This window comes from Struthio camelus, chromosome 5, assembly GCF_040807025.1.
Source record: "Struthio camelus isolate bStrCam1 chromosome 5, bStrCam1.hap1, whole genome shotgun sequence".
NCBI classification, from domain to species: Eukaryota; Metazoa; Chordata; class Aves; order Struthioniformes; family Struthionidae; genus Struthio; species Struthio camelus.
In genome coordinates, this window is record NC_090946.1 from 20207774 (window position 1) to 20221416 (window position 13643).

The following is a 13643-nucleotide window of genomic DNA, read 5'->3' on the forward strand; positions in this document are numbered from 1 at the left end:
ACAGGCAAGCTTGCTTTCTTTTTTAAAGGAAGGTTGGTGCGGAGCAAAGAGAGGATGGGAAAAATCCTTAGGAAAATTAAAAATAAAAGAGAAGCAGCTCCAAGAGTGGGCCAAATCTTTTATTAATGTGTATGAGCGTTACTCATATAACTTGACAAGAATATGTGCTTTAAGTGAGCATGTACTGTGTACCAGCTGAGGACCTGGCCCATAATGTCCATTATAAAGCTCTGATTCCTCCCCAAATAGTTTTCCCCTCCCTCTTCAAAGAGCACCTGTTGTTGGTGGAGGTGGCGATGATACTGGATTAATGCACATGCGGTCAGCCTGCTTGGCCCCGGCCCTTTGGACCCAAAATGAACTCCAGCTGCTGTTGCCCAGAGCAGGTGCTTCATCCAGCCCTAGCAGCTGTTTGAGTGTATGTTGTCATGGCCAACAGGAGGGGTAGGTCCCCTGACAGTACCCGTAGTCATACATAGCTGGTCAGCAGAAGGGAAGAAAGAGAGGGAGTGTGCAATGCAGCTCAGATATGTATAGCCAGCATTTAGCAGAGAAGAATCGCTCCGGCATCTCCTGGTGGAAATGGGAAATAGTGGCTGTCATTCTACATGCACTGAGCCTGCACAGCACAGTGAAAGGTGATGGTGCCCAAAATGAGGCTAAGGGATGACTAGAGACCAGCAGGGCCATGATAAAATATCTCCAAGTTGCCAAACCCATCTTGTCAGCTGAAGATAATTCATGCGTATATGATAGTGTATGACAAAATTTGAGGACTGGCAGTGTTCAGTGTTAGGAACCGTTAGTGTAAAGCTCAAGAGGGCTGCCTGGCAGAGGTGAGATTAGGTGCGGAAGAGCGTACAGGCTAACTCTCTGTTAGATCCGATAGCGTGGGCTTCACGATAACACTTCCACAGTCTGCAAGGGGAAGACGAGCCGAGAGAGCCTGGGGTTATGAAGCTGGGGTTATGATGCAGGGGACGGTGGCAGAGAACTGGAGGAGGCGAGCGAGGTTGGGGGCATTCAGAGGAGGGTTGGGGCACAATACCTGGAGTTTGAAGAGTGGGGCACAGGAAGGCCATGTCAAAGGTGAGGTGGCAGCTGCCCAGGGTTAGAGCAAAGGGGCAAAGATGCAAATTGCTTGGAGTAAAGGAATCAACGTGTTCAAAGGGAAGAAGGTGGTGTAGAATAAGGGCAACCGAGAGCTACAGCAGGGGGTACTCTGGGAGTGTCTCATAGAGTAGGGGGTCTTACGCTCTACCCCATTCAGAGATGTTTCTCCCATTGCTGGCCTCACAACCAGCCCCATCGTTGTCCCTCGCATCTCGCCTTCTGCTTCGTTCCCCCAGAGCTGTTCCCATTGTCCCAGGGGAGGCCTGTGTGCTCTCCTGCGCTCTCTCACCGCTTCTTGTGTGTCAGCTACAGCCCTCCTCCGGCCTCCTTTTCCATGAGGGTGTGCTCTAGCGCTCTGCCTATCATCTGTGCTGTGTTCCTCCTGCTCTCTTGAGGAGTGTCCCTAGGGAGTCCTTCCTTGGCAGTAGCTTTTACCATTTTTCCATATGGTTTTGTCTCTCTCAGAGATTCCCTTGCTGTCTTTTCTCTACCTTTTCTCATGATTGGTCCCTCTTTTTGCTATGCCTCCCTATGTCACCATCAGCATTAACACATGCCAAATTTAATGTGACTCTTTAGGATCCTGTCCCTTGATCTGTCTTCACAAATGTTACCAGAGTCCTTCCTGCTGCTCTAGTTGATAACCTGCATGTCCGTTTTGTGTTCCTGCCCTGTGCGCAGTTTCTGCCGTATCCCAATAGCCAGGCTTTCCACCCGGTATATCTCTGGCTGTTGCTCCACCAAGTTCCCACTTACCCCCAGTTAGGAGGGGTGAATGCTGAGCAAGGACATTTCCCTGTGTAGCTGTAAAAGGATTATTTAGGCCATGTTTCATTGCAGCATGGCCTTAGCCCAGGAGAAAAACATGAATATTGGAGGGCTCTCTTTGTCAGGAAATGGGATTTCCGCAGGTGCTCAGTTGCAAATACTCTGCATGCTTCTAAGGCTTGGCACGGCATTGCTAAATCCTGATTCAGGATGCAAGAATGTCTCATGACTTCTGCCATGTAAACCAGTGTCTGGCCATGTTTGGAAATCAGCCGTCAGTGATGACAGTAGACAAGCATGGATGAAATGAGCAGCTTGGCTTCAGCACTAAGCAAGACTTGTTAAACGTCTTAAGTACAGATGGTCTGATTCATATTTTGAGTAATGAATATTTTGGCATTTTCTGTAGCAAGTGGTAAGAAGCTAGATGGTCTTTCTTCATCCCCTCACTGCACTCCCGGGTTTTAAAAATGTCATAGTGAAGTATTTCTTCCCTTTACAGGATTAGGGAAGATCGGTAGCTGTAATTCTCATGTAGAGCTACACAGAAAAACTCTAAACAGACAAATATATAGATCCAAGATAATATATGTGGGGGCAGGCAAATTATTTCGATTTTGGTTTGTCTTCCTGCAAGGTTAGTCAGGTTATCCAGCTTCAGTTATTAGCTCTTTTGGACTAGAACTGCTCCTCCGTTACAGGCTGTTACGATTTCTATCCCAGTGTAGCCCTTCCGCTAGGTATTCTTCCTATTTGTATAACTTCCGTATTACAGTTAAAGAATTAGAGACGCAACATCAGAGACCCTACATGAATAAAATACTCAAGGCTGTTAAGGAAATAGATGCGTTAGATATCAGCGGTTCTTGGCTCCCATTTCTTTGCTCACGGGTTTTGGTCACGTCACTGTTATATGGGGAAAGAAGCATCACTTATGACTATTAAAAGTGCGTTATGCACATCTGTATCAACTCAGCTTCCTTACACTGTGTTATGAATCAGAAAAACTGGAAATGCAATTTTCTATTCCTATTGATGTAGTAAAAGTTTAAAAAAAAAAAAGTCAAATGCAATCTTCAGAGGTGCCTGAGACCTGTATCAGCAATTGCGTCAGCAGTTCAATCTAGGTTTCCAGAGGTTTTTAACCACCTATACGTGGGTAAGATTTTGTGAAGAGCCTGGCTGTCACTTGTTCAAATGGAGTTAGGTACCAAGTGGCTTTGCAGATTTTATACAGGACTAAAAGGTCTGTGGCAACATCTACTGTGCTATGTGGTGAGGAGCAATAGAGTGAAGCACTTTTGCTGTAGTAAGTCATAATTTACTAATGAGTGGATTGAGGTTAAAGAAATAAAGAGCTTTCTAGCAGCCGTACATGTTTTGAGGATCTAGAGAACAGAGGAATTTACTTTGTTTGAGGCCCACGTTACGCTATGCGGGAATTCCAATTCAAGATCAAAAATACTGAAAGTGCTGCTTTACTGTACAGCCGAATATTAGCTTGCTGCCAGTAGGAAAAACAATCATTAAGTGGTGAGTGAAAGCAGCGTCAGAAACGGACCTTGACAGAGTGGTAACATACAGTTACACCGAGTGACTTTCTTCACACCTGCTGTGGTGCATAACAGTAGCTGGCTGACTTAACCCGTGGCACTACAAGTGGAGCATTGTGCTGGGACACAGCCTGGACTGCGATTGAATTACACACTGATTAGGTCTTCAGCTTCTCTCTGTCAGTGTGGACAATGAAGAATCAGAGAAGTGGACATGAGAGCTTTAGCAGGCCTTGTGCTCTTGGATGGAGAAGGATTAATTTCTAAATGGTAAATTGTGTGGGGGCCAACAGTGCTAAAGCTGAGCTCTGCCCTTCTGCTGCCTCAAAGGAACAGGCTTTGCACAAAACCCATTCTCCTCGCTGCTTCAGCCGACTGCTGTGATCCGGGGAGAGGGTGGACATGTAGAGCCTACTCCTCCTTTTCTCTGCTGAAGAAGGAATACAGCTCTGGTACTTTTGTAGGAATTTTGCACCTGTACCGTAGGGGTACTTGTTACCTTTCCTCAGAAAGGACATGGGACCAAATTCATCAGTCTTCTGCCTTTTCCACAGGGATGCAGAAACTGTGGGGTTTGCCTCCCACATTCAGGTGCTGCTGGCTGTTTCACTCTCTGCTAGAGTGTGTCCCTAAGAGCTGATTTAACCCAAAGCATACCCTTTTTTGGGAGGTCCACAACAGGGCCGAGGAATTGCAAACGTTGCGTTCTTTCCCTCCTGTCGTCTTCTTCCCCAGCCTCGTACTGCCTGTGCTAGCTCTCAGCTCACCCTGCAATGCTCCTTGGTGGTGGAGGTTTGCACGAAGCTCGTACAGAGCCAACTTTGCATTTTGTGGCTGTATCCCTTGTCACCGTGCCATTCACTGAGATGGAGAACATGGGTTTATTGTCATTTTGTATGCCACTGGGCCACTGGGACCGGCTGGGAGGGTGGCACATCTTCTACGTTCTCTTTCAGTTTTCTCTTGAAGGACTATATCACATCGACTTCTTGAGTTTTTTGAAAGGGTAAAGCTATTTCTTTTAAAAGCAGGGTAAGCCGAAGTAGTAAACCCAGCTGCGTAGTGTGACTGATAACACAGATCAGGGTGCAGAGCATTCCCATTCTCTCTGGTCTCTGTGGTCTGTGCGCTTCTGCTTCCTGCGCATATTAAACACAACAGGTATTAGGCATGCCCAGAGATGGGCAGGACTAGTTTGCCACGCGAGCGTTTGTCTGGTGGCCCCATCCTATTTTGTAGAATGGAAGATTTCACTCTGTTAAAGTTGACAGCTTAGAGCATTCTAGGGGATGGGGAGCTGTGACGGTACTGAACCTGAATTACGACGGGGCACGTCTCAGATTCTTTAGACATCTTGGTCTTTGCTCATAAATGGCAAAGTACATGACCAATGGAAATATGACCTCCTCAATCTGTGAGTAAAACAAGGACAGCCGTGAAAATGTAGCCACCTTTCAATCATCTTAAGGCATATTGACTCTGAAACATGACAGTGAAGTTCAGTAGGGGTGTACCTGTTTGTGCGGATCAAAGAATGCAGAAGTGATTGTATACATGGAAAACTATTTTTTTTTACGTTATCTTTGTTACTCTAATAAATGGTATTATTTACCTCTCCCTGCAGACCTTGTGTCATTTGTTTATATTGTTTGCATTATTTATTTTCGTTGAGCTGAGAAGCAATACATACCTAGATACTGTAAGATTGTAAAAGGGGCTTTACAGATATACCATTTTTAAAAATCACTTGTGTTCTGGCTACTAATTTGAACTGAAAGAAGATATCTGTATTTCATACTCCTAAAAGCAGAAGCAAATTTGCTATATACCAGTTCAGAGTAATGTGTACATGAACTACCAGTTCCCCCAAATCCCCCAAATCTCTTGCACCTATTTGCTCTAAAAAGTGGCGTATCCTCAGTACCTTTCAAAAGCTGCTCACAAATGTAGAGTATGAAGTATTTCCTTATTTGGTTTTTTTAAAGCTCAGTGAAAAGTTGTAAATGAGATAAACCCAGCTGTTGCTTGACATAAAGTCATTACTGATTACTGGCAATTCATTTTCAAAATTGGGAAAACAGGAGCGATCCTAAGTAGCCACTGTTGTGTTTAACATTATGGAGTATTTCAGAGGTCTATTTTAAAGAGAAAAGCTAAAAAATAGTCATTCTCCAGGACTGACAGAGGTTAATACCACTGACATCATGTTGGACCTTTATAGCATTTTGTTAATGGCTATGAATGCCCTGTTGCTGGGAGATAGACAGTGGCAGCTGTCAGTGTGGTGCCTCTCTACTGGTGGGCCTAGGCCTCCGCTTAGATAGGCAGAATGGACCGTGGGTGCAATAGGCGCGTTGGAGTCTGCTCGCTACCTGACCGCTCCACTGAAATAGGAGGAGATACTGCAAGAAGGTAGTTACAGCGCCTTGATCCTGTATCAGCTGACTTCAGAAGGGGCCTTGGTGAGCGAAGCAGGAGGGCGGCCGGCAACAAACGTCTCTGGAGCCACATCCTGAAGACACTGAGGAGTTTGTGCAATTCAGATCTTCAGGACTAAACTCACAGTATGTAACCTTTGGAAGGAAACAGGGCAGGAAATTCAGACAAACATGCATGGAAATGATGTTAGTAGGCTTGGGGAGCAAGTCTGTGTTCACACACGGAGAGCTTCAGAGCTTTGGACACCCGTGGAAGGCAGTCAAAAATGGCACAGAGGGAAGGAGAAAGGCCCTTAAGAGGAAGGAGAGTCAACTTTGTAATGGCAGAACGATGATGAACATGGAGCAATTAATTAGCTTGGACTACACGATACTCATTATACATCCAGATTTGTAGATTTAGCTGCCCCACTTGGGGCTAACTGTTACTTTGCATAATACGTTTGAATTACAGCCACCATAAGGGAGTGAAACAGATACATAAAGGTGCCATACATCAGTGTAGCATATCAAATTGAGAAAGGCATTTTTACCAGTCTGTACTGAACACAGGTTTAAGACCTCATTAGATTATACCTTAAGTGTATTGTTGTTATGACAAATCTGAAAGGGGCTAAAAGCATTTCAGTTGGTGAAGCAATGGAATTCTGTTTCCTTTCCCATAGCCTGGAACAAAAATGAGATTGCCCAGCCAGGTTTACATAGCCCAGCATTGTACCTTGCACCCTGTGGTGAGTTTGAATGGGTCATGTTGAGAACTGTTGCGGCCCTGGGAAGGAATGGGCTTACGAGACCTCTACAAATAATTTAGCTTCTAGATCTTTTAAAAAGGTGATGTAGGTTAGGACTGGGAAAAGTTCTGTCTGACTCTATCTAATAGATGCCAGTGGCTTTTTGCTGCTGTTAGATAAGTTTCTGTGGAACGGATTTGTCACCACAAATATTAAAAGCAATGTATTTTTCCTCTGCATCTTGCAGTGCTAGCTTAAACCATGAGCTTTTTGGAGGAGTAGTTTATGGGCTAGTGTCCTTTTTTTAAAAAAGAATCATTTGCTTTAAATGGTAAACTGGTATATGTCAGCTGCATAACTCCTGATTTATACCTCAAAAGAAAAAAGTATTTCATATGGCTATTGATGGGCTATAAAAGAATGGACGGTGCTAGAACTGAAGCAGCAACATTGAAAAGATTGTGGCTCTTTGAAAAGTAGCCCTCAGGTGGGAACCTCTGGTTTTAACTTTGCCTCTAGCTATGCTTTAAGCAAGAGGTTGGACTAGATGGCATCTCAACCTAAATTATTCTATATTCAACCAGGAAGCAATCTCTTGGTTCGGTGGATTCTGGTTCAGATAGTTTTGTTTTAGTTGATAGTTGTGTTATGGCTTTCACTTAGACATTTGTGTGTGTGTGTGTGTTTATTTACCACCTGTGGTTTAGCAGCATGAAAAAGATTGCAATTACATTCCTTACAGAAAAAAATATCTAAAATTAAAACATGAATAATATACTGAGATTACTGGGGAATAAAATGCCTGATGGTCTAAGGGCTGTGGCAGCGTTTTAATGGTGACTACAGTCTGACATGCCACAGAGACTATTTTATTCTTTTTGGTAATAAGAAAAATTAGTGTATCGTTACTAATGAATGTTTTCTAATAGGAAAGGTGGGCGTTTGACTGCATGATCCTTTGGTTTGGGGACAATTTTATTTTAAAACCCTTTGATTTTGTACACACAATATGGAAATTAATGGAAAAGTCCATATAATAGTGCAAGTGTACTGTCCAGTTATGTAGCTTAATATCCAAACACAGTAATTTGTATGGACATTTTCTCTGGCTATGTTCATAGACAGAGTTCCCCATACAAGTATTTTTCAGTCAGTTGCCTAATCTTTAGTACAACAGCCAAACTGGTGAGATATAAACAGGATAGATGGACTAAAAGGTGGGTGGAAAACTGGCAGGACTGCCATTCTCGAAGCATTGTAATCAGCAGTACAAAGAGTGGCAGCAGGTTACTAGTGGCACCCGCAAGGGTCAGTCCCAGGGCATGTCTAGTTTAATATCTTTTCTGACCACCTGGACCGTGGGATGAAGTGCAACCTCAGCAAGTTTGCAGGGGATACCAAATTAGGGAGCATGCTTGATGTGCTGGAGAGGAGGGCTTCTATTCAGGGAAACCTTGACAGGCTTAAGAAATATGTGGAAAAAAAACCCAGGAGGTTCAGCAAAGGCAAACACACACTCCTGCACCTATAATGGAGACCCCTGTGCAACAGTGCGGGGTGGTAGCTGACTGGCTACGAAGCAGCTTTGAGACAAGCTGAACACAAGTCGGCCATGTGCCCTTGCAGCAAAGCAAGCCAAGCGCATACTGGGCTGAAATAGCATGAGTGTAGCCAGCAGGCCAAGGCGAGCGATCATTCCCCTATGTGCAGCACCTGAGAGACTGCATTTGAAGCATTGTGCCCAGGTTTGAGCTCCCCAGTCCAAGAAAGACATACTGGACATTGTCATACTGGACCGTGGTGGCAAGGGGCCGCAGCACATGATACGCGAGGGGAGAGCTGGGCTTGTTCCGCCTGGGGAAGAGAAGGAAAGGGGAGATCTTGTCACTGACTGCAACTACCTCCTGGGAGAGTGTGTAGAAGATGGAGTCAGACTCAGACAGGACGGGGCAAGAAGCCACGGACCCGTGTTGGACCAAGGGCGACCAGATGCTAGGAAAAACTTTTCCCAAGGGGTGTGCTGGGCTTTGGAGCGGGGCCTAGAGAGGAGGTGGCATCTCCATCCTTGGGGATGTTCAGAACTTGACAAACCCCGAGCAAACTTGGCTCTGCTGGCTGTCCTCTGACCAGAGACTGCTGGAGGTCCCTTCCAGCCAGCATTTGTCTGTAATTCTATGATAATACTTTGAAAATAATATTTATGGGGGGGAGGGGGAGGGTTTCCTATGTAATTCATAATACCTTGAATTCCATGTAAGTAGGGAGTGTTCTAATGCAGCTTGCTTTGTAAATAAACAATTTACCTGGCATAGAGTAGATTTTGGTTTATGTTGGCAAGAAACAACAATAATAAAGCCAATAATGCAACTACAGGTAGTTTTTTTTTTTTTTAAAGCCTGTCTCAGCTACTATTCCTAAGAATCTTCCGTGGTAACTTTTCAGTGCCATAACTGCAGTTAAAATGTTTGTCAGGTTTTAAGGATTTTTTTAGGAATCATTTTGAAGCTAGTTAAATAACTTGTTGCTCTCTCCAGTACCCAGAGATTCTATTATAATTATAAAAATTTGTAAAGAAAAACCTGTGTAACTCCAACATCACCCTTTCACTCTTCAAAGTGAAAATAGCATTGGAATTCTGGTTTTCTTCAAGAAAATATACTTTCACTCATTGACTGCTGATCTTTGACAGCTCTCTTACTTTGTTGGTAAATAATAGTTGGAAGATTTCAATTGCAAAGATGCAAACCTGGCCTTATGTTTGCATTTCAATCTCTGGGAATCAAACAGAAAAATCCGAATGAGTCTAGGGAAGCCTTACACGCTTGCTAGGATAACCGGCTTAGCATGTTTCAGTGTGGGGAAGCCCCCACAACCTGATCTATTTCTCTCTTTTGCCTCTCCTGGCCTTTTTCATTGTGTGTGGAGAGGAGGGATTGGGCTTTAAACAGTTAAGTCTCTTGTTTCCAGGAGAACATTTTGGGGTAGTCATCAAACTTGCGTTTTGCTGCATCTACCTTTTTCTTACTCATTATAATAACTGCAGCTGTAATGGATAGTACTAGCATGAAAACGTGGACAGAGGGCACTAATAGCAAAACTGGAGGATCATTACTCCTGAGTTTATTGCTTCCAAAAAGAGCAACTTCATGTAGATTCATGTTTGTCTAATCAGGCGTTTTCTTTGTGGAGGGTCCTTGTGCATTGAGCAAAGAAAGCACAAATGGTCACTCTCAGAAAGCACGTGGTAGGGGATGGCTTTTGCAATTAGCTCAGGTGCAAGTGACTCCCTTGAGTCAATTCTCCTCTCCTAAACCTCTCATAAATGAGATTCACCTGAACCTTTCCTGCCTGGGAAACCAGAGACTGAGGCAATCCCCAAACTTGGTGTTTCATGTATCAATTAATTGTGCATCTGGGATTGTAACAGTAAAGGAGAACAAACAGATGAAGGAACGGAAATTCGCTTCAGTGCTCTTTGCAAAGAGCTCAGAGGTGCTCAAAGAGTTGGCGGTGTAGTGCTCTGCCCCAGCACCGCACCTGAGTGCAGCCCTAGCACGCATGCACACACACGCGCACACACACACGCGCACACACACATGCATGCACACACACCCCCCCACCCACCGGCCGAGCTGGCTGCAGGTGGCAGCTGCCAGGCAGGATTGCTGCAGCCGAGATAAAAGGCGGGTGCTGAAGCAGGGCTGGCATAGCAGCTTTCTGGGAAGAACAGCAGCAGATGCTGAGGGCCTCTTGGAGGGAGAGTGGCTGAAGGTGCTACAGAATTTTTTGTGAATGGGAGGTTGGCTTCTAAGAGGTACTTTTATCTTAAAATGGTAACTAATGAGTAAATAGGTTGTTCTTGAAGGATAAAATGGTAGTATGGCCTTTAACTGTGGGTGCAAGGAAATATGGTAATAGATCCTGATGCCTATTTTTTTTTAATGTTGGTAGCACCTGTAACTAACTCTTAAAGCTTAACTTACTCTTCTGGATTTGCAGCTGGTGAAAGAGAAACTAAAAATAACTTTCAAAATCCAATTTATAATACCTAAAGATGCTGCAGAAAAGCAGTTGAATGTGTTTCAAGGCACTAAAACTTTGAGCCTTCTCCTGAGTCTAGATTTATAGATCTGTTGAAGTGTTTGGCCTCTCTCTGACTTTTTTTCCTGCTGGTATTTCCCTCTAATGCCAGGATGCTATCTGTGCAGAAGCTAATCATCCTGTACTGTGTAATATGAATCACTTGTCTGGAAATCTTGGTGGAATGACTGAAGTCACGTGCTGTGCTCGCTCTACTGAGCTGTAGTATCAGTCCTGTGCTTAGCAGTTACAAGCTATCTCTGGTTCATTGTCTTGAGTTATTTTTCTTATTAAGCTAAAATGAGTTGCTCTATTGATGTTAGTGCAAGGGGTTTCTGCCTTAATTGGAAAAGACTGGGGCTTTTAATGAAGGCATTACTAGCTTTTGCTGTCTTGACAGAACATGTGGTATATTGCTGATGTGCTCACTGTAGAGAATGAGTAACTCTATCTTGGGATAGATGATTATAGATTTATCTTCCTCACTAGTTTTGTGACAGCAGCAGCATAAACATCACTGAATAATTAAGCAGACTTCAGGTATAGTGACTGTATTTATTCCTAGTTTCCCACAAGTAAGGAGCATCTGAAATTCTTTTCCTTGAGTTAAATAGCAAGACTCTGGGTGCTTTAGCATGAGAAATGCTGGGACAACCTGTTTTTCTGTGGCCTTTTCTTTTTTTTTCTCTTTTCCCTGCCTGCCTTCCCTAAATTAGAAAGGACTTATTCCCTAGTAATTCTTGGAAGTCGTGTTAATTCAGCACAGGCTTTCAAATGAGAACAACATTAGTGTTGTAGTGGCAAATTAATGATACTGGAGAAAGGTATAACAGCATAAGAAGAAAACGAAGCCAAACACTTTCATTAAAAAGGTTCAAACTTCGGATGTGAACAAGCTACCAATCTCCTCATGCTGTGAGGGGAGCTTGTTTCCTTAGTGCCTTTAGCTCTCAATGAAATGCTGTCCTTGGAGAAAGGATCCAGCCAAGAATGGGCTGTAGGAGAAGCAGATGACTCTCAAAGCTTGTTCCCCATAAGGGGGGGAGGGGGGGGCGGCACAGCAGATAAATGGATAGGCTTTGTAAACACTAGAACTTAAGTTAAATGATTAAGGAACATTGCTTCCTCTTGTGCTCATACGTGGCTATTGTTGCTATTGTTTGCCTCTAATACAAATCATGCTCAGTTCAACTTTCTCAAGCACCTCCTTGCAACAGCTTATTCCCATGCTCATTGTAGAAGAACGAGTGACTCTTCAAAGACACTAGTGGATTCCTGAAAAATGAGGCTTGTTACACTTGCTCGTGGATACACTTAGGCTTATGAGCCAAGAATGTACGTGTACTTATTTAACTCAGTACATGATATGCCAGTATGAGGGCTAAATTAGATATGATTTATCTTTATGGGTCTGCCATTATAAATACAATGGAATTGGGGGGAGGTAAGTACTCCAGCATAGTTCAAGGGAATATCTGGGAGCAGTGAAGTTAATGGACCTTATTCCGTTAGAGAACGATGTAGTAGTCAGACTTGTAGGCTAGCATAAGCATCTCTGTCTTCTTGAGTCAGCATGCGTGCCATCATCAAATTGCAGAGTGGGGCTCACGTGAGCAGTACAGGTTCTTGGTTTGCAAGGCTTATGGAAGAGAGCAGCTTCTTTTCTTTGGAGATGGCTTTTCATTTTTAAAAATAGAGGACTTAGTTTCCACTGTGGTAATGCTGTGACAGTTGGCAGTGCTTCAACCTGATCTATGAACTTAAAACACCTTTGATATGTATGATTGCCCTTACCTCCAGGTCTTGCCACTCCACCTGAATAACTATGACATGGCCATAAATCAGGGGAGAGCATTCCTCTGTGACACCGTCCTGCATGTCCTACCGAGCCGAAGCCTGTGTTAGCCATCAACACCTCTTATGTAAACATGTCCTACTTTCAAGCAGGATCTTACAAAAAGCACAAGCAATACATTGGCATAGAGAGGCCACACAAATTCAGGAGCTATAAAGGGTGTGTGTGGTGAGGAGGAATCTCTTGGTGACAAATATCTATAGCAGGTAAGTGGAAAGAAAATAGCTAATCCTAGGTTATGTTCCTTTCAACCTGAGTAGTTAAATACAGAAGTAGCTGTCTTATTCCTTTCAAAATCCTGAAATTGGGAGTCACCAGCCAAAGAATAGTGCAGGAAACTGACTTCTGTTATGTTCACTTTGGTCTGGTCAACAGCTTCAGTCCTTCTAATAATACATTGCTATTTCTAGCCTAACCAGACTTGCATGTTGAATCTTTGTGCAGGAATAACTTTTCTTTAAAGTCCAGCTGAGAAGCAGGAAGGCCTTTACAGGACAATTTGAAGCCCTCTGTCAGGTGCCATGAGGTTGTATATTTAGTTCTTGAAATAGTCTGTATATCTGATCAGTAATAAAAACTGGTTTGCATTCAGTTTGCTGCAGGAAACTGAATAAGGAACTATGGCCTGCTCCTGTATGTGTATTTGAAACTACTTATTAAGTCTCACTTTGGCAGTCGCCTCATCCTCTGATGCTAGTCTTGAGGCTGCAATTCCAATCTGATTTTAATTGTTGTATCAGATGCCAAACAACTTTGGCTTGGTAAGAGGAAATGTTGAAGGGCATCTCAGGTACACCCTCGCTGTACTGCATGGCTGATCGACTTGTAAAACTCATGTGTTTGTGCTGGTGCCGTCCTTGACCTGAGTTGGTAAGGGGAGTGCTCCTGACAGCAGCAGCTGGAACACACACAGCCAGGAGCGACACAGCAGCTCCTGCCGGCCCTTTCATGTGTCACAGATCACCAGGGCTGACAGGCACCTGCACTGGTGGCATGGAGGTGGCTAGCCTACAGACCAGGTTGGAAACCAGCTGCGTGAGTGGCCAGGTTGCTGCTTCATTACAAATAACTTCCATTTCCTGCTTGAGAACTACCTATGGCTCAA